At 41.0% G+C, this 25,010-nt stretch overlaps 1 protein-coding gene across 2 annotated transcripts in view; it reads right to left on the bottom strand.

Annotated features, from left to right (window-relative positions):
- The window catches only part of STPG4 (sperm-tail PG-rich repeat containing 4), a 52,304-nt gene that overhangs the window by 3,297 nt on the left and 23,997 nt on the right, over positions 1–25,010 (bottom strand). The gene's annotated exons all lie outside the window — the stretch shown is intronic.

Below are 25,010 nucleotides of genomic sequence, written 5' to 3'. Positions count from 1 at the left end.
TCCCACATACAAAATAGAGGGAGATTGGCACATATGTTAGCTCAGGGACAATCTTCCTCACCAACGAAAAAAAAAAGAGAAAGAAAGGGAGGGAGAGAGAATGAGAAAGAAAGAGAAAAGGAAGGAAACCAAAATGTTAACCATCAGCATGGATGCTCCTATACGATTTTGATGGAAGTATAAATTTGATCAGCCTTTCTGGAGCACAATTTGACAAGCTATGAAACTCCTTAAAACATATATACCAATCCAAAGGGAAAGAAAGAAGAAAGGAGACTGGTTACAAGATAGCTGCAGGAATCTAGAAGACAAATGAGTGCTATGCCCAGATATGACAGGGAAAATGGAAACAGCTCAAACATCACAGTAGATAATATAGACAAGATGTTAACCTTTGTGTTTTTTTCTAATAATTCACTTTTTTCCTCTCCTATTTTCAAATACCTGTGCTACCTGACAGAAATGAGTCTTTCTGGCATGATGTCTTGGATGTGTTTCTGAATAATGCAGGGACTAGGGGAAGTGGGTGGGGGTGTAGATTGGCCAGGAGCTGACCATTACTGAATGGGTATACGGGGGTTCAATACAGCATTCTGTCTGTGTGGTATATATTTTTAAAGTTTTTACAATATAAAGTTAAAGACAATGTATATTTATTATTTTGACCCAGTGATTTCACTTTCAGGAATTCGTCCTAAGAAAACAATTGAGAATGTGTGCAAATATTTAGCCACAAAGGCATTCACTATAACATTGTTTCTAAAAGTTGAAAATTGGAAATAAAACTAAATGATTAATGATGTGTGCCCGGTTAAATAAACTGTGATTTTTCTATCCAGCCATTCAATGTTGATGAATTTTTATGGACATAAAAGTTATTCCCAAATATTGTGAAGAGAAAAATGCAAGCTTAAAAAAAAGTGCATAACTAACAACGAACTAACAGAAAAAGAACTCAAGAACACAATACCGTTCACAATAGCAACAAAAAGAATAAAATACCTCGGGGTAAATTTAACTAAGGAAGTGAAGGACCTATATAATGAAAATTACAAGGCCTTGCTGAGAGAATTGGATGACGACATAAGGAGATGGAAAGACATTCCATGTACATGGATTGGAAGAATAAACATAGTTAAAAATGTCCGTTCTACCTAAAGCAATCTACAGATTCAACGCTATCCCAATCAGAATCCCAATGACATTCTTTACAGAATTAGAACAAAGAATCCTAAAATTTATATGGGGCAAGAAAAGACCCCGAATTGCTATAGCAATCCTGAGAAAAAAGAACAAAACGGGAGGCATTACAATCCCTGACTTCAAAACTTACTACAAAGCTACAGTAATCAAAACAGCATGGTACTGGTACTAAAACAGGTGCACAGATCAATGGAACAGAATTGAAAGCCCAGAAATAAAACCACACATCTACGGACAGCTTATCTTTGACAAAGGAGCAGAGTGCATACAATGGAGAAAAGAAAGTCTTTTCAACAAACGGTGCTGGGAAAACTGGAAAGCCATATGTAAAAGAATGAAAATTGACCATTCTTTTTCACCATTCACCAAAATAAACTCAAAATGGATCAATGACCTAAAGGTGAGACCTGAAAGCATAAGGCTTCTGGAAGAAAACGTAGGCAGTACACTCTTTGACATCAGTATTAAAAGGACCTTTTCGGACACCATGTCTTCTCAGAGAAGGGAAACAATAGAAAGAATAAACAAATGGGACTTCCTCAGACTAAAGAGCTTCTTCAAGGCAAATGAAAACAGGATTGAAACAAAAAAACAACCCACTAACTGGGAAAAAATATTTGCAAGTCATATATCTGACAAAGGCTTAATATCCATAATATATAAAGAGCTCTCACAACTCAACAACAAAAAATCAAACAACCCGATCAAAAAATGGGCTGGAGACATGAACAGACATTTCTCCAAAGAAGATATACGGATGGCCAATAGGCACATGAAAAGATGCTCATCATCACTGATCATCAGGGAGATGCAAATCAAAACTACACTAAGATATCACCTTATACCCATTAGAATGACAAAAATATCTAAATCTAATAGTAACAAATGTTGGAGAGGTTGTGGAGAGAATGGAACCCTCATACACTGCTGGTGGGAATGCAAACTAGTGCAGCCACTATGGAAAACAGTATGGAGATTCCTCAAAAAATTAAAAATAGAACTACCATACGATCAAGCCATTCCACTACTGGGTATCTATCCAAAGAGCTTAAAGTCAGCAATTCCAAAAGTCCTATGCACCCCAATGTTCATTGCAGCATTATTTACAATAGCCAAGACATGGAAGCAACCTAAGTGCCCACCAACAGATGAATGGATAAAGAAGTTGTGGTATATATATACAATGGAATACTACTCAGCTGCAAAACAGAACAAAATCATCCCATTTGCAACAACATGGATGGACCTTGAGGGAATTATGTTAAGTGAAATAAGCCAGTTAGAGAAGGAAAATCTCTGTATGACTCCACTCATATGAGGAATTTAAAAATGTGGACAAAGAGAACAGTTTAGTGGCTACCAGGGGAAAGGTGGGGTGCGGGGTGGGCACAAAGGGTGAAGTGGTACACCTACAACACGAGTGACAAACATTAATGTACAACTGAAATCACACAAGATTGTAACTTATCATTAACTCAATAAAAAAAAGTGCATAAAAAAACTGGAATGCATAAAACAGGTTTTTTTTGTTTCTTTTTTTACTAAGGGCATTTCCTAATTTTTCTACAATCGACTTGAGTGCTCTTGAAATATGAAAAAATATATATCTAATGTATAGATAAATGAATATGGAAATTGGGTAAAAGAAAAAAGGAGGTAGGGGAAAAAAGATGAAACAAACAGTAAGGTTAGAACGGAGAAATATATACTGTAAGATCCTTATAGGTAAGGCTGGGCCACGAATTAGCCCAACGGATTTGGCAGATCAAGCACCCAACTGCAGACCCTCCACGGACGCGCTCCTGTGGGTGGCATGGCAGTGTAATTAGGGCTGCCATTTTCAATTACTCCACCATGAATGGAGTCTGTTATTAACACCAAGCACAAGTCTGATAATCAAGAGATGGATGCGCCTCATAATTTTACAACTCATGGCAGAAAGATGAAAATGATGAAAAGAGAAGTAATGTTTTCAAACTAATGCATACATAGGGCAGAGATTACTATCAGGGTGAGGTTCTCTCTATGGAGTGACCTCTGCACGCCCACTGGAGAAATCTGAGCCACCATAAAAACAAAGGCATAAAAAGTCAGGGGAATCTGGACAGGAACAGTTTGTGCAACGTCCCCTTGGTTTGGCCATCATAAATGCAGGGTTCTCAAGCCAGCATGGTAGCTGGGGCAAAAGACGCTGCTGAGTGTGCTACCATTGACTCCATGCCTATGACAGCCCAGCTGTCTGCAGGATGGCTAAGAAACACTGCAACCTGCACCTTTTTCCCCCAGACCTAATGTGGCTTTCATTTCTAAGCTTTCAAGTCATGAGCTCCTTGGGAGTCCAGGTGCCAGGCCTGGCGAAGCACTGATGTGTGCCCGTGCCATCCAGCAGCTTCCCTGCCTGGGCTTGGTCATCTGAATCAAAGGGACTAAGACTTAGGGCAGAAAGATATTACTGAATGCTATTTGCCCCACATGTGTCAGATGGAATCTTTTAAGCGAGAACATTAGGGAAGTGGAGACAGGCCAAAGTTCATATTCCAGAAGCAAGAGGAATGCTGTTCTAAGTAGAAGTAATGACTAGGGCAGAGTCCTGCAATGGGTACGAAGCAGCTCCAGCAGAGTTCCCACTTCCGCCCCATCTGAGGACGGCGCAAGTGGGCAGAGCAAGAACGGAGGGAAGGGGACATGGCCCAGGATGCCTCTGAAGGTGTGTCGAGAATGGACCTGGTTCATTGAGAGGGTGTTTAAAACAAGAAAGACATTTGAACGGAGTGCTAGTCTTCCTTGAAGTTGGGGATTCTGCCCCCTCATTCACTGGGGATCACTGAGCGTGCCCCAGAGCCTTGGTTCGCATCGTGCAGGATGCGCGGGTGAAGGGTGGCGCCCGGGTTCATCAGGTGGTACTAAGCAGCTCTTGCACAAATCAGATGGGCCATTTCTTAAACTCTGCTATTGTCAGGGCCATGCTTTGGCAACTCCGGGGTTCCTGAAGCCAAACCTTTCAAAGACCATTGGCATTTGGTGCCAAGAGAGAATAGAAATGTCACCTTCCTAGTATCCCAGAACCTGCTGCCAAAAGAAACTACAGGAAACCTTTATAGTCACCATTCCTCTGCTCTGGGGCATGGTTACATCTCAACTCTCCTGACATGATAATATCTTTCTTTTCCCTTTGAAAAATTCCTGTTTAATTGAGTTTCTCCTTGAGGGCAACTTGAACCAGCAGGAAGGGCAGGGATTACACAGATGAATGAAACACTATCTTCCACCTCAGAGGAGTTTACAGTCCGGTGAGGGGCACAGACAGAGCCATCAAAAACACCACAAAAGAATCAGTGAGGGTGTGAGGGGCTGGGATGGTGCGGAGTGAGGGCTGAGCTTGCTGCATGGCGTCAAGATCCTAAACCAGGCCCTGGTGTATCTGGCCTGTACGACCGAAGTATGATCTCAGTGGGCCACAGGACGTTACTGGAGGGAGCTTTCCACCTACTGCAAAGGACTCAGAATGCATGGGCCCCACTCACTTTTCTGGAGTGTTCCTGGGTCCCCATCATACCATGATGGAGCCTGACTTGCATATTTGGTTTCAAGCCCTAACGCGCAATAACGCTCTGCACACTAATAGGCCTTGGTAAGCCCTGCTCTGCCCCGCCCCCCCGCCCCCCCCCCCCCCCCCCGCCCGCAATGAACACACTCCTCCCCCAGGGCTGAGAGGATAGGACTGGCTAATCTATACAACACTGCTTAGGAATTAAATGGTGCCAGCTGCCTCTGAAAGACTGTGTGAGAAGAGATGAAGTTATCCCAAGTTTTTACATGTTGAATTCTGTCTCCCCGAAATTCATAAATCCTATGAATTTCTGTTGTGTTAAATTATGTTGAATGTTGAATGATGTACCCCCAAAATTCATAAGTCCTGTGAATTTTGAATTCCCAAGTACCTCAGAACGTGATCTTTTTTGGAAATAGGGTCATTCCAGATGTAATTAGTTAAGATGAGGTCACTAGGGTGGGCCCTAATCCAATAGGAATGGTGTCCTTTATAAAAAGGAGAATTTTGGACACAGAGACACACACACAGGGAAAATACCACGTGAAGATGAAGGCAGAGATCTACAAACCAAGGAATGCCAATGATGCCAGCAAACCTCCAGGAGTTCTGAGAGAGGCATGGGCCAGATTCTCCCTCGCAGCACTCAGAAGGAAACCACACTGCCGGCACCTTGGTCTTGGACTTGTAGCCTCTAGAACCGTAAGACAATAAATTTCTGCTGTTTAAGCCACTCAGTGTGTAGTGCTTTGTTACGGCAGCCCTAGCAAATGAGTGCAGACATGTTCAGCTCATTTCTCCATTCAACTAATATACAATGTGCCAGCCAGCACGCTGGGAGTCAAGAATACAGGGGTATGTGATTGTTTCCCAATGTCTGTTCTCCTATTCCTTAGTATTAGAACAATCTTTAACTGGGCTCATGTCTACCCAGAATAAAAACTAAATTTCCCAGCCTCCCCTACAGCTAGGTAGCCACATGGCTACTCTCTGGCCAACAGGATGGAGGTGGAAGAGATGGATGTAAATTCCAAGGAGCATCCTTACGGAGAGGGCAGCTTGTCCACCTTCCCCGCCCTCCTGCTTGCTAGCTGGTCCCATGTTGTCGGCTCTCTGGGACCATGGGAATGGAAGCCACACTTAGCAGAGCCTCGTGCTCAGCAGAAATCCGATGCTGTGGAGTTGCCACACCAGCCCTAAACCACCTGCTGCAGGCACTTTATACAAGAGAGAAATATGTTCTTATCCTGTTTATAATAGTACAGTTGGCCCTCCGTATCCATGGGTTTTGCAGAGGGCCAACTATGCACATGGTACTATACCATTTTCTACAGTAAGGGACTTGAGCGTCCGTGGAATTTGGTATCCATGGAGTGTCCTGGAATAAATCTCCCACGGATACCGGGGGACAACGGTATTGTTATTTGGGGTCTCTGTTACTTGTAGCAGAACTCAGTCTTAATTGACAAGATACATGTTTCCTACTCTCACAGGGCTTACATTCTAGTAGGGAAAATACACCTTACCAAAAAATATGATGACAAATGTGTGGAGTATACAAAGGGACATATAGGGTGCTATGGAGAGCATATAAGAGGGTAAACTGATCTGGTCTGAGGGGCCTGAGAAGCCCCTAAAGGAAGTACATTTGAGCTGAGACCTAAAGAATGAGGAGGGGAATCTGCAAGGCAAAGGGCTGGAGGAAGGGTCTGTGTAGGAAGCAGTCATAGGAAAGACCAGGAAGGCCGAAACACACAGCACCTTGTAGGCGAGCCTAGCGAGGAGGATGTTACTCATTGTAACCCTCTTGGGACAAATTCACTGCGTCCCAAAAACAAAATAAAAAGTGCAGGGGCTCCTGTCAAAAAATAGAGTCAGGGACCTGAAATCCAACTTCCTCATGACAGTCACCCCTGTGTTGGTTTGTTTACACATGTATTAACACTTAGGATGATTTTACAATTTAATTGCAGATGCCTTCTGAAGCCTTCTCGTTTGCAGGCCTGGTCTTCCAGGGCACCTCTCCAGCCTTGTCTCAAGCAGGCTCAGCAGACATTCTCCACTGCTGCCACCTGTGAGCTCCCCACCGACCCTCAGCACCGCCAGAGAGCCGCCCCACCCCCGCCATCTCGAGCTCCTGGCCTCCCTGCACATACCCACTCTCCTCTGAGGCTCAAACCAGCCTCGTGCAGGGAAACACAATTCCCTCCACTTAATGGATGAGAAAGTGAGGCTCAGCGGGGTTAAAAACAAATGACTTAGCACCTCAGCGGTGGGAGCCAGAGACAGTTACTGACCTCGCCTCTCGATGCTGGGAGGTATCACTTAGTTCCTTTATTTTTTTTAAATTGTCTTTATTTATTTTTTCTGCTCTTTCTCCCCAAATCCCCCCAGTACATAGTTGTATATTTTAGTCATAGCTCCTTCTAGTTGTGGCATGTGGGATGTGGGATGCAGCCTCAGCATGGTCTGATGAGCAGTGCCATGTCCACGCCCAGGATCCAACCTGTGAAGCCCCGGCTCCCGAAGCAGAGCGCGCAAACATAACCACTCGGCCATGGGGCCGGCCCCTATCACTTAGTTCTAAGGTACTTTTCTTTAAAATCATAAGGGTAAAGGGAACCTAGAGAGAGCACATCGTCCATCCCTATTGATCCTAGGCACAAACAACTTCCAATGAATCATACTTGAAGAGAGAAAGGGTCGGAAATAAAATTTATGGCCCCAAATGTCTATATATACACGTGTAAAACATAAGCAATAAGCAACACAAACTGAAATTACTAGATGGGGTGATAAAAATGATCTCCCCAATATTTGGTGGCATGGGTGTGACAGCTGGAATACGTTGCCCCCAAAAGAAAACAGATGCCCTGGCAAGGAGGGTAGAAGCCCGCGGGAGGCCAGCACAGAGGGAAGCTACAGCTGCCTCCCCGGGAATTCTGGAGGAGGCATGGGGCAAGGCGCACCCAGCCCGGGGAATTCCAGAATTCTCTAACTTTGGGTCTACAGGTTCAAAGGGGAAAGAAGGGGGACATGCATGCTGGTGGGCGGGGTAGAAGCAAACCTGTCAGGGCCTAAAAGTTTTTCACATTTGTGAAATTAAGACTTGACCGTACCTCTGAAGTCTGGCTGGGTAGTGCTTATCTCTGCCGGGACAGAAACTGTGACCGTCTGGGTTTCCAGGTAGGGGGGCCGTGTGGGCGGGCCAACATTGAGGGATCACAAACCTGCCCACCCTAAAAGTTCAGTTTTTGCAGGAACGCAGTGTTAGGGACCCCCAGGTAATTCAGAATTGCTGCAGGTGTTCACTGGCCCATCCTCCGTTTTCTAGATAACCGCCCCATCGTCGTTAGAAATCTGAGGTGGTACTTCTGCCCCAGAACTTCGGGCTGACCTGGCAACCCACGACCTCTGGTCACAGCGGTTGGTCTGGAGCAGGCACATGACCCTCACCTGGCCAATCAGAAGAGCCTGACTTTTCACACTGCGGTAGCTAAGCAGGCAGGCGTGCATCTGCGGATGCTGATGGCCGTCTTGCCCAGCTCATGGAGAAAGCACGTCCAAAGGATGGAGAAAGAGAAATCAGTGGCCAACGTGCCAGAGGCAATAATGTGCACCAATAATTCCATCCCACCATTATGCTTTTATTGTTTCTTAAGCTAATTCGGGATGGGTTTCTGTCGCTTGCAACTGAAAAACTCCTAATACATTCTCTTTTTCCTGATCCCAGTCAAGATATTCTTATAAGAAAGGAGGGCAGGAAAAGGGGGAAGTGGTGTACCCACAACATGACCAACAAAAATGTACAACTGAAATCTCACAAGGTTGTAATCTATCATAACATTAATGAAAAAAAAGAAAAAGAAAAAGAAAGGAGGGCAGGAAATTCTTCACACTCACAGCCAGACAGGGATATATGACTCTGCTGGTGTTAATAGCACTGGGAAAGTCACACAGATTTTTTTAAGAGAAAAATTGCTAGGGTATCTTTTTCTTAAATATATCTAGTACATCTGTAGCTACATTTGAAAGGTTATATTTTTCCAAAAATGTTACCTACAAGTGAACTCATCTTTGAGGAGATTGAGGCTGGGACCTACTTTCATCATCTTAACTTTCAGATTCCATTCAAGCAGAAGTCAATTTATGTTTGGCTCCATTCAATCTGACCATGTTTACTGATTATCTTCCTCATGGAATTTTAAACTATCAGCTTAGTTTTTAATAGAACTAATTCCTTAAATACAAAAAAAGCTGGACTGATTCAGCATTCTTTCATCACACCAGTTTTGATGCAGACACTACGCCACAGACCTGCTATCCCCCTTTCACACTCCTATTATTAAATGCGACTAAAACGCACAAATCATATAAGGCTCATTGTATCTGTACAGACTCATTCCTGTTTATCTAATCCTTTCCTTATTCTTTATAGGCTTGTCAGGCTTTAAGAAATACAGAAACATCTTGAAATATTTCTGACATGAAATAAAAGAAACCCATTTTCGTTTGACATTGTAAGATGTTATTCCTACTGTCAGGAAAGACGTGCATGTCTCATTTTTCACTTTATATACAACTGTGAGAAATAATAACTGCAAAGGATCTGCTCAGCAAATCACTGGAAGCCTCAAATCCTATGAATGACTGAGTCCTAATTATGTAGTAATAAGTGTCACTATTTTTATTTAACAAAATATTTTTATGTTGACCATTTTGATGGCTCTTTTGCTCAAACACTACTTGTTTTCTGACCTTAAAAAATTATACTTTCAGGGGCCGGCCCGGTGGCACAGCAGTTAAGTTCACATGTTCCACTTCTCGGCGGCCCCAGGTTCGCCGGTTCAGATCCTGGGTGCGGACATGGCACCGCTTGGTCAAAAGCCATGCTGTGGTAGGCATCCCACAAATAAAGTAGAGGAAGATGGGCACGGATGTTAGCTCAGGGCCAGTCTTCCTCAGCAAAAAGAGGAGGATTGGCAGTAGTTAGCTCAGGGCTAATCTTCCACACAAAAAAAATTATATTTTGAAAAATTATAAAAGCAATGGAAAAGAGAGAAAGGAAGTAAACAATCATCCTTAATCACAGCACCTCAGCATAGGCACAAAAAGCATTTTGGTGCATTCCTGTTTTTTATACACGATTTTTCTTACATTATTTTAATCATAATATACATGCCAATTTGTGTCCTGCATTTTTTCTCTACACATTAGGTCATAAACATTTTTGGCACTATTTTATAATTTTAACAATAATTCTAATGGCTGTAAAATATTCCTTTGAGTGAATATGTAATATTCTTTTTTAGCTATTTCTCTTCTACTGGATATTAAATTTTTGCTGTGGTTACTTTGCTATTATAAGTAATCCCTTGATGATATCTTTGTATAGATGAATATTGTTATATATGAGATTATCACTTTAGGAGGGTTTTCTCAAAATGGAATTAGTGGGCTAAAACATATAAACAGCTTTTATAGCTCAACATATGCTGCCAAACTGCTTTCCAGGGGGCTGTATTAGTGTATGCTCCCCCCAGCAAAAGATGGAAGAGCCCCGGGTCTCTATAGTCCACACACCAAGTCGATACTGGGGAAAAAAGATTTAGCAAAATAAAATCTTCCTTACTCCTCTTTACCCTAATGGGAGTATTAAAGTCATCAGTGGTCCCTACATGTTCAAAGGAGTTGTGCAGAATCTCTGATATCCTTAATGCCTGCATTTTGAAACACATTCAGGAGGGAATGAAACTCATGCAATTTTTTGGTAGGTCAAGAGGTTTATTTGAGTAATTTATTAAAACAATTAAATCAATTAAAGAGAGAGGGGAGGGGAAGAGAAACCACAAGTGACGAGATTCAGTTTACTCGATTTGCTTGGATAAGAATGAGTGGGGCCTTGTTACAGATTGTTCTCTCCTCTTTTAAAAAATCCTGCAATGAGGGAACCCGACCTCTGGGTCTTGGGATTTGTGGGGCATAGTTATTATTATCAAGGTGCTAAAAGGGAATAACAGCTGGTAGAAGTTTCCAATACAGTTTTTTTCTGTGGGTGAAAAAAGGCCTTTTTCTTAGGGTAGCACATGTCTTCTGGCATCTATCCCAGAATCCTCACATAAATACTCTTCTCACAATCTTTCCTATGGTTGAAACAATTCTGCTGATCCATAATCGATTATTATCATTTCAACAATAATTGAAATAGCCAATAAGTATACAACCTTCCACTGGTATTTAAAGATTAAAAGCCACCTGCCATTAGCGGAGAGGTCCCACCCAGCATCCACAATGCCGGGAGGCTCCAGGAGAGAATCCCAAACGGGGCGGCGGCCTGCCAGCTGCCGCCGCTGGCCCCACTGACTGGGCTATCGCCCGGGAGGGGCTCGGGACTACTGGAGATCTCCTGGGAGAGGACTGGGGCTGCGTGGAGCTCCAGCGGCTGGCTCCACAGCCCCGGGGGGGAAACTCCAGAGTTCTGTCTGGGCAGCAGGCAAAGTCTCTACCTGCCATTAGCAAAGAGGCCCCTCCCAGCATCCACAATGCTGGGAGGGTCCCGAAGAGGAGAATCCCAGGCAGGGCAGCAGCCGGCCAGCTGCCACTGAACTCAAGGTCTCCGGCTATCCCCTAGACAGGGCAAGGGGCTCCCCGAGATCCTAGGGGAGAGGACTGGGGCTGGGTGGAGTTCCAGCAACCCGGCTCCGTGGCCCAGGGGGAAACTCTACAGTCTCACAGCAGCTTCAGCGATAGCCTCTGCACAGCACTAGTAGAGAGCACCCACCCGGCAACCACAAGGCTGGAAGACCCTGGGACAAACATAGCATAGCTAGGTGAGCTAACCACAGACTGCAGAAGATGCCCATAGCTCTGCTGTGACCCATAGTCGACAAGTAAGATTTTGTGGGTGCCGACAGTGACAGAGCTGCAAATATAAGTGATCCTGCCCCTGGCCACTGGGAAAGCCCATAACACCCCTGCAGACCCCAAGGAGGGAGCACGTCTAGGTGGTCTGCAACAGTAGGCACCAGCAGCCTGAAGCCCCCCTGTGACGGCCCCCACAGCTGAAGAGGGAACCCACAGGACCACTGTGACTACGAGGAGGGGCCCAGGCCCAGTTAGCAACAGCTGATAGGGTTCCTGGTTGGTGCAGTATAAACAGCTGTCCCCCCACCACACCAGTAGAAACAAGTGGAAGCAGTAACTAAACTCTATCTCTATGCGGAGGCACAAATCTACACCATCAAGCAATATGAAAAAATATATTAAATCTCCAGAACAGAAGGAAAATAACAAATACACAGAAAACAATCCCAAAGAAAATGAAATATGTAACCTAAATGATGATAACTTCAAAACAGCCATCATTAAAAAACTCAATGAGTTAAAAGAGAATTCAGATAGACAACTCAACGAGTTCAGGAGCTATGTCACAAAAGAGTTCGATACTATAAAGAAGAACCAAACAGAAATACTGGAAATGAAGAACACAATAGAGGAGATTAAGAAGAATCTAGATGCACTGAACAGTACGGCTGATAATATGGAGGAAAGAATTAGCAATTTGGAAGATAAGAATATAGAAATGCTGCAGGCAGAGGAGGAGAGAGAACTAAGACTAAAAAGAAATGAAGAAACTCTTTGAGAATTATCTGACGCAATTAGGAGATGCAACGTAAGGATTATAGGTATACCAGAGGGAGAAGAGAGGGAGAAGGGGGCAGAAAGCCTATTCAAAGAAATAATGGCTGAGAACTTCCCAAACCTGGGGAGAGAGATGGAACTTCATGTGACAGAAGCCAATAGATCTCCAAACTTTATCAATGCAAGAAGACCAACCCTGAGGCATATAGTAGTGATGCTGGCAAAAGTCAACGACAAGGAGAGAATACTAAGGGCAGCCAGGCAGAAGAAATTAACCTACAAAGGAACCCCCATCAGGCTATGAGAAGATTTCTCAGCACAAACTTTACAGGCTAGAAGAGAGTGGAACGATATATTCAAAAATCTGAAGGACAAAAACCTGCAGCTGAGAATTCTCTACCCAGCGAAAATATCCTTCAAATACGATGGAGAAATAAAAACTTTCCCAGATAAACAAAAATTAAGGGAATTCATTGCCACAAAACCTCCTCTTCAAGAAATGCTCAGGAAAACCCTCATTCCTGAAAAATCAAAAAAAGGAAAGAGGCTACAAAACCAAGAGCAAAGGAGATAAGTAGAAGGACAACCACAGAGAGTAGCAGCTCTCCATCAGAACAGACTAAACCATGGGACGAGAAACAAAGGAAATTGAAGAGAACCAGAAAACAAGACATAAAATGGCAGCGGTAGGCCCCCACATTTCAGTAATCACTCTAAATGTAAATGGATTGAACTCTCCAATCAAAAGACACAGAGTGGCAGGATGGATCAAAGAACAAGACCCAACAATACGCTGCCTCCAGGAAACACACCTCAGCCCCAAAGACAAACACAGACTCAGAGTGAAGGGATGGAAGACAATACTCCAAGCTAATAATGAACAAAAGAAAGCAGGTGTAGCTATACTAATATCAGACAAAGTAGACTTCAAAGCAAAACAGATAAAGAAAGACAAAGAGGGACAGTATATAATGATAAAAGGGACTCTCCACCAAGAAGACATAACACTTATAAATATATATGCACCCAACACAGGAGCACCAAAATTTGTAAAGCAACTCTTAACAGAACTACAAAAAGACATCAACAACAATACAATAATAGTATGGGATGTCAACACCCCATTAACACCAATGGATAGAACATCCAGACAGAAAATCAACAAGGAAATTATAGAATTAAATGAAAAGCTAGACCAGATGGACTTAATAGATATATATAGAACACTTCATCCAAAAACAGCAGGTTACACATTCTTCTCAAGTGCGCATGGAACATTATCAAGGATAGACCATATTTTGGGAAACAAAGCAAGCATCAATAAATACAAGAGAGCTGAAATAATATCAAGCATCTTTTCTGATCATAATGCTATGAAACTAGAAATCAACTACAAGAATAAAGCAGAGAAAGGTGCAAAAATGTAGAGACTAAACAACATGCTACTGAACAAACAATGGATTATTGAAGAAATGAAAGAAGAAATCAAATATTATCTGGAGAGAAATGAAAATGAGAACACGTCATACCAAATCATTTGGGATGCAGCAAAGGCAGTCCTAAGAGGGAAATTCATTGCAATACAGGCTCACCTCACTAAACAAGAAAAAGCTCACATAAGCAACCTCAAACGACACCTAACAGAACTAGAAAAAGAAGAACAAACAAAGCCCAGAGTCAGCAGAAGGAGGGAAATAATAAAAATAAGAGCAGAAATAAACGATATTGAAACAAAAAAGACAGTAGAAAGGATCAATGGAGCAAAGAGTTGGTTCTTTGAAAAAATTAACAAAATCAACAAACCCTTAGCCAGACTCACCAAGAAAAGAAGAGAGAAATCTCAAATAAATAAAATTAGGAGTGAGAGAGGAGAAATCACAACAGATACCAAAGAAAGACAAGGGATCATAAGAGAATACTATGAAAAACTATATGCCAACAAATTGAACAACCTAGAAGAAATGGACAAATTCCTAGACTCTTACAACCTCCCCAAACTGAACCAGGAAGAAATGGAGAATCTGAATAGGCCAATCACAAGTAAAGAAATAGAAACAGTAATCAAAAACCTCCCCAAAAATAAGAGTCCAGGACCAGACGGCTTCTCTGGAGAATTCTACCAAACAGTCAAAGAAGATTTAATACCTATCCTTCTCAAACTATTCCAGAAAATTGAGGAAGATGGAGTACTCCCTAACACATTCTATGAAGCCAACATCACTCTGATCCCCAAACCTGACAAGGACAACACAAAGAAGGAGAACTACAGGCCGATATCACTGATGAACATAGATGCAAAAATCCTCAACAAAATTCTAGCAAACCGAATACAGCAATACATCAAAAAGATTATACACCATGATCAAGTGGGATTTATACCAGGGACACAGGGATGGTTCAACATCCGCAAGTCAATCAACATGATACACTACATTAACAAAATGAGAAACAAAAACCACATGATCATCTCAATAGATGCAGAGAAAGCATTCGACAAGATCCAACACCCATTTATGATAAAAACTCTCAATAAAATGGGTATAGAAGGAAAGTACCTCAAGATAATAAAGGCCATATATGACAAACCCACAGCCAACATCATACTCAACTGACAAAAACTGAAAGCCATCCCTCTGAGGACAGGAACAAGACAAGGGTGCCCACTTTCACCACTCTTATTCAACATAGTACTGGAGGTGTTGGCCAGAGCAATTCGGCAGGAAAAAGAAATAAAAGGAATCCAAATAGGCAATGAAGAAGTAAAACTCTCGCTGTTTGCAGATGACATGATCTTATATATAGAAAACCCCAAAGAATCCTTAGGAAAACTACTAGAAACAATCAACAGCTACAGCAAAGTTGCAGGGTATAAAATCAACATACATAAATCAGTAGCATTTCTATATGCTAACAATGAACTAACAGAAAAAGATCTCAAGAACTCAATGCCATTCACGATCTCAACAAAAAGAATAAAATACCTTGGGATAAATTTAACCAAGGAAGTGAAAGATTTATACAATGAAAACTACAAGACTTTCTTGAAAGAAATTGATGACGACATAAAGAGATGGAAAGACATTCCATGCACATGGATTGGAAGAATAAACATAGTTAAAATGTCCATACTACCTAAAGCAATCTACAGGTTCAACGCTATCCCAATCAGAATCCCAAGGACATTCTTTACAGCAATTGAACAAAGAATCCTAAAATTCATATGGGGCAACGAAAGACCGCAAATTGCTAAAGCAATCCTGAGTAAGAAAAATAAAGCCGGAGGCATCACAATGCCCGATTTCAAAACATACTACAAAGCTACAGTGATCAAAACAGCATGGTACTGGTACAAAAACAGGTGCACAGATAATGGAACAGAATTGAAAGCCAGAGATAAAACCACACATCTATGGACAGCTTATCTTTGACAAAGGAACTGAAGGCCTACAATGGAGAAAAGAAAGTCTCTTCAACAAATGGTGCTGGGAAAACTGGACAGCCACATGTAAAAGAATGAAAATTGACCATTCTTTTTCACCATTCACCAAAATAAACTCAAAATGGATCAAAGACCTAAAGATTAGTCCTGAAACAATAAGTCTTCTGGAAGAGAATATAGGCAGTACACTCTTAGACATCAGTTTCAAAAGAATCTTTTCGGACACTATAACTCCTCAGATGAGGGAAACAATAGAAAGAATAAACAAATGGGACTTCATCAGACTAAAGAGTTTCTTCAAGGCAAGGGAAAACAGGATTGAAACAAAAAAACAGCCCACTAATTGGGAAAAAATATTTACAAGCTACTTATCCGACAAAGGATTAATCTCCATAATATACAAAGAACTCACACAGTTTAACAACAAAAAAACAAACAACCCGATCAAAAAATGGGCAGAGGACATGAACGGACATTTCTCCAAAGAAGATACAAGGATGGCCAATAGACACATGAAAAGATGTTCATCATCACTAATCATCAGGGAAATGCAAATCAAAACTACACTAAGATATCACCTTACACCCGTTAGATTGGCAAAAATATCCAAAACCAAGAGTGACAAATGTTGGAGAGGTTGTGGAGAAAAAGGAACCCTCATGCACTGTTGGTGAGAATGCAAACTAGTGCAGCCACTACGGAAAACAGTATGGAGATTTCTCAAAAAGTTAAAAATAGAAATACCCTATGACCCAGCCATCCCACTACTGGGTATCTATCCTAAGAACCTGAAATCAGCAATCCCAAGAGTCCCATGCACCCCTATGTTCATCGCAGCATTATTTACAATAGCCAACACGTGGAACCAACCTAAAAGCCCAGAAACTGATGACTGGATAAAGAAGATATGGTATATATACACAATGAAATACTACGCAGCCATAAAAAAAGACCAAATTGTTCCATTCGCATCAACATGGATGGACCTTGAGGGTATTATGTTAAGCAAAATAAGCCAGACTGAGAAAGACGAACTCTATATGACTCCACTTATAGGTGGAAGTTAACATATAGACAAGGAGAACTGATCGGTGGTTACCAGGGAAAAGGGGGGGAGGGGGAGGGCACAAAGGGTGAAGTGGTATACCCACAACATGACTAACAATAATGTGTACAACTGAAATCTCACAAGGTTGTAATCTATCATAATCTTAATAAAAAAAAATAGGTAAATCAGAAAAAAAATTAAAAATAAAGATTAAAAGCCATTTTCCAGCCAGACAAACGTCTTGCCAACTGCTTCTCTTGAGAGCCACCTACACCTTGGGGACAAAATATAATTCACCAACTGAATCCCTGACACAAACAAGAAGGCTATGTTTTGTTTTGTTTTGTTTTTGCTGGGAAAGATTCACCCTGAGCTAACATCTGTTGTCAATCTTCCTCTTTTATTTTTTCTCCTAAAAATCCCAGTATACGATTGTATGTCCTAGTTGTAAGTCATTCTAGCTCTTCTATGTGAGCCACTGGCCCAGTATGGCTACTGACAGATGGGTGGTGTGGTTCCATGACTGGGAAGTGAACTCGGGCCGCCAAAGCACAGCATGCCGAACTTTAACCACTAGGCCATCAGCGCTGGCTCAAGCCTACATTTTTTCAAAAGTGAGAAGGCCTCCTCCACACTGAGAGGCTTCAGGCATAGAAGATCCTAGAGGATTTTCAAATTCCAAGTTAATATTCTTTTTGTAATAAAAAATCGTGTAGTAATTCACTATGCCTTCACACGATCATCTACTCACTTTCTTAATAGACCGCTCCTGGAGATATTACACATAAACGATTAAAAAATTTCAAAGAGCTAGTTTTCACAGATGACGGAAGGAAGGAAGGAGGAGACGCATACCTGTATGTATCCATCTTTTATAACCTCCCTCATTCTCAAAAGGGTTTAACGTGACTCAGTGAATGTTTATAGGTCATATTATATTGCACCGGATCTACAGGTCAGAATTCTCATGATTGTAGGTTTCACGTATACCAACAATGAGGCAACTTTCCTAAATCAGTAGGGCTCAAATGACACCACGACCTTACCATGCAACCCCACACAGAACACATTTCGGAAGAATTAAGGAGTTCTAAGTTTTTTAAAAAATCCAAATGTTAAATAAATGGAAGAAAATTAAAATGAACGTCCTATCTCTGGAGGAAATGTTTTACGTGGTAGGAGGAATAAAAAAGGAAAAGAGGGGGGCTGGCCCCATGGCCGAGTGGTTAAGTTTGCGCACTCTGCTGCATGTGGCCCAGTATTTCGTCAGTTCGAATCCTGGGCGTGGACATGGCACTGCTCATCAAACCACGCTGAGGCGGCGTCCCACATGCCACAACTAGGACCCACAACTAAGAATATACAACTATGTACTGGGGGGGGGGGGGCTTTGGGGAGAAAAAGGAAAAAAAGAAAATCTTAAAAAAATAAAATAAAATAAAAGCACAAAGTTCTTTAAAAAAGAAAAAAAATAGGAAAAGAGGGCTCAGCCCCGTGGCTGAGTGGTTACGGTTCCATACACTCTGCTTTGGTGGCCTGGGTTTGTGGGTTTGGATCCCAGGCATGGACCTACTCCACTCACCAGCCACTCTGTGGAGGTGTCCCGCATACAAAAAAACAGAGGAAGATTGGCACAGATGTTAGCTCAGGGCAAATCTTCCTCAGAAAAAAAAAGGAAAGGATACACAGATTTCATTCATTCATTGAACACATTTTTTGAGGAGTATACTAGGTGCTGGGCATTGATGAATAAGATAGTCTCTTCTTTCATGGAACTTACATTCCAGAAGGTGATGACAAACTCTCTAATTCTGACATCATAAATATTTTACATTTTAAACTTTATATATAAAACCACAAAAGTAAAAGGCAAAATCCCTGAAAAACTTCAGCAAATACAAGTGTTAACATCTCTTCACTACACAGTTTATACAAATCAACATAAAAGAATGTTAAAACTCTACCCAACAGATAACTGGGTAAAGACTGTGACCAGAAATTATGCAGGAAGGACCACAAGCAACTGGTTAACAAATAATTAGAATGTGTATCGTCAGATCAGATTAAATTAAAGTAACGAGACACCATTCTTTTACTATCAAATTAACAAATATTTTTAAAAATAACGATAAACAAGATTTATACAGATTTTGTGAGATGGACACTCTCTTGATTGCTGGTGGAGATGTAAATTAATGTAAGACTTTTTAAAAAGGTTCGGCAATATAGATCGAGAACCTGTATATAATCTCTATTCTAGTAAATCCCATTTGTGATAATCCACAAAAAATGACTCCCAAATTTAGAAAAGACTCTATGCATTGAGTCTTATCATAGCATTAGTCTTTTGATCTGAATATTCAGTATCATTGTCCTTGCATAACAAAGTTGTGAATGTGAACAAAAGTTGTCATAACACAAAAGAATTCTCCCAATGAGCTGACCAGTTATAAAATGATATTCTATTCAAACATCTTTCCCTGCTTAAGACTGGCATTCACCATTGCAGACCGGTCAATGTCTTTGTGACTCAGTTTCTCTCCTTCAATATTAAATGATATTCAACAATACGTTGGAAATAAAATGCAAATCCATTTCAAAGTGAAAATGCAAATTTAACCAAAAAAGGGCAAGATTTCATGAAGTTGATAGAAGTGATGGAGAAGTGCCTAAATCACAGGAAAAGTCTTCGGTTGACCAATGAGGATCTGGCAAAGTTAGATTAGTTAAGAAGAAAGAAGAAAAGACGAACAAGGATTGTGACACTCTTTGCACTTCAGTAAAGAATGATTTAAAAAAGAAAGGAGATGCGCTTGGGAAAACTGATGAAGCTTCAAATGTTTTCTCTAAAATTTGTCCTCTGTGATTTCAGTAGAATGTCAAACATGAAGTGAAGGATGTCACTATACTATCACAAAATATTGTCAGAAAAAATAAACTAAAATCAATGCAATTTCCTTTTTTAATCTAAGAATTAGTACAGAGTTGCAATTGTAAGATATTTTCATAATTTTTAGTTTAATTTTTTTTAAAGTCCAAACCAAACTTTACTGACTGCTCTGAAATTCTGAGTCCATTTAAAGTGACTTCACCTTAGTAGGTCTTTTTTGTGGATCAAGTTATACTTGGATAATGAAGACTCTTGTATATGGAATAAGTGAAACCGAGAATAACCATCAAAAGGGGAATAGTTGAATAAATTATGATGCAATAACTTGGTTATTTATCCAGTAAAAATAATGGTTAAAAGGATTTCAATAACATGAAAGTGAAACATATGCTAAGTGAAAAAAGGATATGAAATTGTAGTGCACCAGGATCAAAACTATGTTTTTAAAACTGCAGAGAAAAAAAGGGAGAAAGTTAACATTATTGGTTGCATATGGTTGATGAGAAATTTTTAAAAGATAATTTTCTATATTTTCCAATTTTCTATAATCTTATTTTTAATTTTTACTCTAATTTAAAATTTTTAAAATATATTTTTACTTAAATTTTAAGACATTTTATTGCATTTATAGAGAAACATAGTTTAAAAATCAGGTGGAACCAAAAGCTTTATAATGAAAAACAGAAGACTTTGGTCTCACCCCTCTCCAATTTCATTCCCTAAGACAAGTGTTTTTAGGTTTTTGTTTTTAAGGGTGTGTGACATGCAGTACAGGATGGCGAGCACACTGTTTCACTGAAATAACACTACACTGATTTTAAGAGTATGGATAATATCCATAAAAACTTCTTTTACAAAACATCTTTTACACATATGTCTTAGGCACACACGTCTTTGAGTAGGCGCTGAAGAGCCTAAGACAACTATTTTTAACTCTTAGCTGTTCTTCTGGTAGTTATCTTTTTATCACTAAATAGTATGTTTATACTGTTATATCTTAATTTATATTTTAGAAATGATCTATTGATGGCTTCCTGGAATAAATGGAGATATGGCTCTCTTGGTTTATCCACTATTCCTCTCTCCTCATCTGCTCAGAGTACCATTTTAAATCACTAACCAATGTCTACAAAATAAATATTATTCCCTGCAGAGGCAAATTTCTTGTCTTGCACAGTCAGTCTTTTGTTTTATGTGGAGTTAATTAGTGCCTTGTTTTTTCACTTGCACATTTTGCTATGCATATTTTCTTAATTTTTCCCATCATACCAGCTGTTCAGAGTCCCTTTTTCCTTAGAAACGTTCCTTCTGGAGTTCTTCAGTCTCTTTCTCAATGTGGATTGGTTTCTTTCTCAGCCCACTGCACAGTGAGTCACCTGGGACATCTTCTAACTACTCTCGCAGATTAGATCCACTTTCTCCCAGGTCCCATGCTCTCCTCTTTCTAGGTTTACTTCCTTGCTATGCTGTATTTTATCACCAGTAGCATCCTTAAAAAGGGTATTCGGGAGGTAATTTTCATGAGTTTTGCATGTTTGAAAATGCCTTTATTTTGTCTTCACAATTGATTGATAGTTTGGCCGAACAGAGAATTCTAACTTGAAACTTTTTCCTTTTTCCTCTCTCTGTGGATACTCATTGGATTTAAAGGAAAAAAATCTTGCCCTTCTATTCCCTGCATTCTGTTTTCAACCAGGTTTCCATCCTTCTGCCTGTCTATCTCCATCTCTCATTCATGTTAGAGGCGTTTCTCACTTGCCTGGTGGAAGCTCAGGTCTGCGGCTGAGATACGTGGACTGAACTGAATGGCAAGCCAGTCTTTTTCCTGGGGTTCCCTAAATTGTCAGGATGTGGTTCTCTTTTCTCTGGGCTCACTGAATTTTTCCCAGGATAAATTCCACTAATCTTTTGCCTGAGGGGCAGATGTCCAAAGGCCAGTGTTCCACCTTAGGAGAGGAAAGGTGGCCTCTAGACCTAAATTTCTCTGTATGCACAGTTTCCGTTAATTCCCTGGTATCGAACCCTATGCCTCGCCTTACCTTCCCTCCAAGTCCTAAGCCTCCCTGTGACTCTAAGAGACAAACAGGCTCCCATCCCCTCGGCATCCCCCCTGCCTGCTTTTTAGCCCTTGGCTTTCTCTTCTTTCTATGGTCCAAAAATTGGTGAAGTCTCTTGTCTGCCGATGTTTCTCTTTTTTTCTCTTTATCCATGTGGATTTATTTATTTATTCTTCTACTACCATTTTATTGGGATTCAAGAGGGAGAGGAGATTGATCTATGCGGCCAGTTACCACATTGCACAGAAATCATGTATTACTTTTAGAATAGAAAATACAAACTTTAAATTCAAATAGCTATTAGGACCATAATTACATAAAGCAAGGATATTCAAATTGCAAATTATCAGTTTATCCCACATATACAGGAACTCCATCTATTTAACATTCATTCTTGTAGATTTTCTCTGAAACTATGCTACTTCACATTTATGGCAAAATTGGATCCTTTCATAAGAATCAACGGACTTATCTATTTTATAAGAAAATGTCTGTGAAAATTCCCAACATAGGAACTCTTTGTAAACTTTATTTTTCCTTATTTTGCAAATTTTTTTTGGAATTATCTGGAGGCTAATGTCTAAAAATATAACACATTGATTTCTGCATAGAATGAACAGTTAGTGATGATATAAATATCTAAATATTGGGACTCCTTCTCACATTTTTCCCTCTTTTCAGTTCCTTTCCTTGATCCCAGGTACTAATTCTTGTTGTCTCACCTATATTCCTAGGAGGATGCTGGGGGAGGAAAGAGAATCTAATAAGTCACTAATACCTTAGTATGAATTGGATCAATATATTTCTCCTTCTAGGAGCTTTTGCATTTAAAAGGGGATAAGTTACAAGGAGAAAGTCCCCCCAAAGATTTTTCGACAGTTAAATCAAGAGTGACGCATGTCTCATGTCTCATCTCTTACGCTCTCATCTCAAAATCCCACCTCTCGACCCTCCGGCATTGCTGCAGTGAGCAGGGGAGTATAAATACAAAATTCCCTTCTGGGGCCCTCCAATATTGAAGGTCTCATGGAAAAGCCCTTGGATCCCAAAGCTGAGAGGACAACTAGTACTTGGGTTTCTTTGGTTAGCACATGGGCTCTCAAGGGACAGGGATGGGTGTCTCTTTCCTCATTCAAGCCTTTTCTTCACTCCGCCCTTAGCTCCTTCCTCCACCTGGTCAGCATTTGCTCAGAAGCTTACAAGAGAATGTTACCAGAAAGTTTTAGAGGTGGCTGCTGGAAGGAAGAAGTTACATGTGTTTCCATCAACAGATAATATGAAACTTGAGCCGTCAGTGTCTAATTTGGGGTGCCACATTTAAAGCTGTGCGTGCTAAGCCATTTGGTTCCACACTAGTCAGACACATGCACTGTGAATCAGGGACTCTTGTTTAACATGTGTAGATGTGTGTGTGCTTCTATGTGTACATGTTGGTTGGGTTATTGAGCTTAGAGAATCCCCGCCCTTCAAGAGGGCAGGGAGAGCACTGAGAGAATGTCTCATTTGTCTTCGAATGCTCAACAATGCCTACCTGGCAGAGAGCTTCACACACATAACCATTGAAAGAAGATTTTTAGACTAGATGAAAGAACTTCTATTGAAGTCAGCCAGACTCCGTTGAGCCCAACTTTTTACAAAGAGGCTTTGCTGAGAAAAGATTGGAAGTTCTAACATCCTAAAGGTATCCCAGGGAAAAGATCGGCCAATTAAGAAAAGCCAGAGTAGCAAGGCTCCCAGTGGGAACCTAAGCTGCATCCATCCATTGTAAGGGACTTAGATGGTCAGGGCCCAATAGGCAGGCTGGCAGCCCTCCTACGAGAGAGAAGCCTCCTGCATATGAACCTCCCACTGCAAAGGGGGTTAAGCAGGCCAACCTGGCCCCATGAGCAAGCCTCAGGCATCAGTGGGGAATTGTGACTCCAGAGACAGCACAAAGTCTGCCGCTTGGATTTGACCCCAGATCACCTCTAAACGTCCAAAGACATTAAGTCACCTGATTGTGCTCACTCACTAGGCAGCACAGCTTAAAGCCCAGGTTTTGAGGTCACCATAGACTGGGTCTAAGTCCTGGCTGTACCTCTTAATAACTGTGTGACCTCAGGGAATTAACTTCCATTTCCCGACCTGTCAAATAGAGATGATAACTACTACCCCTCCAAGTTGCTGTGAGCACTAAATGAGAGGCTATGTCAGTCACGGAGCACTGTGCCTGGCACCAGAAAACACTCGATGAATGACGTTCATCATCAACATCGTCACCAAAGCCCACCCTGATAAAGCAGTTGATTCATAAAGTTTCTTCCAGCTGTAAGAGTCCTAACAGGCCCGTGACTATGACGTTAATTTCTAGAACAATTAGATTGAATGATAAAATCAATCAAATGAGTTTTTCAGATAAAGGCTGAATGGCATATTAGAGTGGTCTAAGGATGAATGTGTTTATCTCAAGAAGATTTGAGATCATGTTCCCCTAGCAAGCGTCGTTTCTTCACCAAACTCACACTGTGCGCCACCGTCTCCCACTGCTGGTATCAAAGGAGTTTGCTCTCTGCAGTTTATAAGCTTGTGGATCTAAACCAAACCCACAAGCCTGCTCTGGGAATGCGTGTTTAGAACAGACATGAATCACAGCCCTGGGCTATTTCTTTGACTCGGAACATTTTCCATGAAAGTATTCTTTTCACTTTGTTGAAGGACAGGATGTTCCAAATCGGTGAGACAGTTTTATTTTTAAAATGGAATGGATGAGGTGACATCGATGGAAATGGCAGAATAGGATCTCCAAAAACCTTCTCCTCCATAAAAGCAATGAGAACAAAGGCAAAAATGGTCAGAAGCAACTGCCTTGTGCTATTTCCCATATCAGGCTGCTTATCCTGCAAGATGCCTAACCTGAATTAAAGCAAATGATTTTTAATTGAATCTGTCTTTACTAACAGTAAACAAATCATTTGTAACTCACGGCATTCATTTAAAGCATATATTTCAAAGGAAATACAATATCACCCAGTGGAGGGGAAAAAAAAACCTGATGTCTTGACTACTTGCTGCCAAAGCCAACTGTATGCATGCATTTATCTCTGTTCCTCTCCATCAAGTAAATAGGGCATAACTATCTCCTCCCCCTCACAATACACACCTGTACACACAAACACACACATAAAGAGCCAAGAGAAGCGACA

The sequence above is a fragment of the Equus przewalskii genome, chromosome 14 (assembly GCF_037783145.1).
Source record: "Equus przewalskii isolate Varuska chromosome 14, EquPr2, whole genome shotgun sequence".
Taxonomy (NCBI): domain Eukaryota; kingdom Metazoa; phylum Chordata; class Mammalia; order Perissodactyla; family Equidae; genus Equus; species Equus przewalskii.
Note: the sequence above shows the minus strand (reverse complement) of the source record. Positions and strands in the feature narration are given on the sequence as shown.